The sequence below is a fragment of the Arachis ipaensis genome, chromosome B06, assembly GCF_000816755.2.
Source record: "Arachis ipaensis cultivar K30076 chromosome B06, Araip1.1, whole genome shotgun sequence".
Classification (NCBI taxonomy): domain Eukaryota; kingdom Viridiplantae; phylum Streptophyta; class Magnoliopsida; order Fabales; family Fabaceae; genus Arachis; species Arachis ipaensis.
The window spans coordinates 135,396,169-135,396,385 of record NC_029790.2 but is presented as its reverse complement, the minus strand read 5'-3'; positions in this window follow the sequence as shown (position 1 = coordinate 135,396,385).

Here is a 217-nt window from a genome sequence, read left to right as displayed (position 1 = left end):
AATATTTAATGTATTTGTTTTTTATTTATTAAAAATAACAAAAAAAATAATTTTAATAATTTTAATTTATGTATTTGTTAAATTTGTAAAAATATTAGTATGAAAGATTTCTTTTTAATTAATGAATAAATTTGACTCAAATTAATAACTCATTAAATTAGATAAAAAAAACGTATTCTATCATATTTAATTGATTGACTAATAAGGATTAAAATTA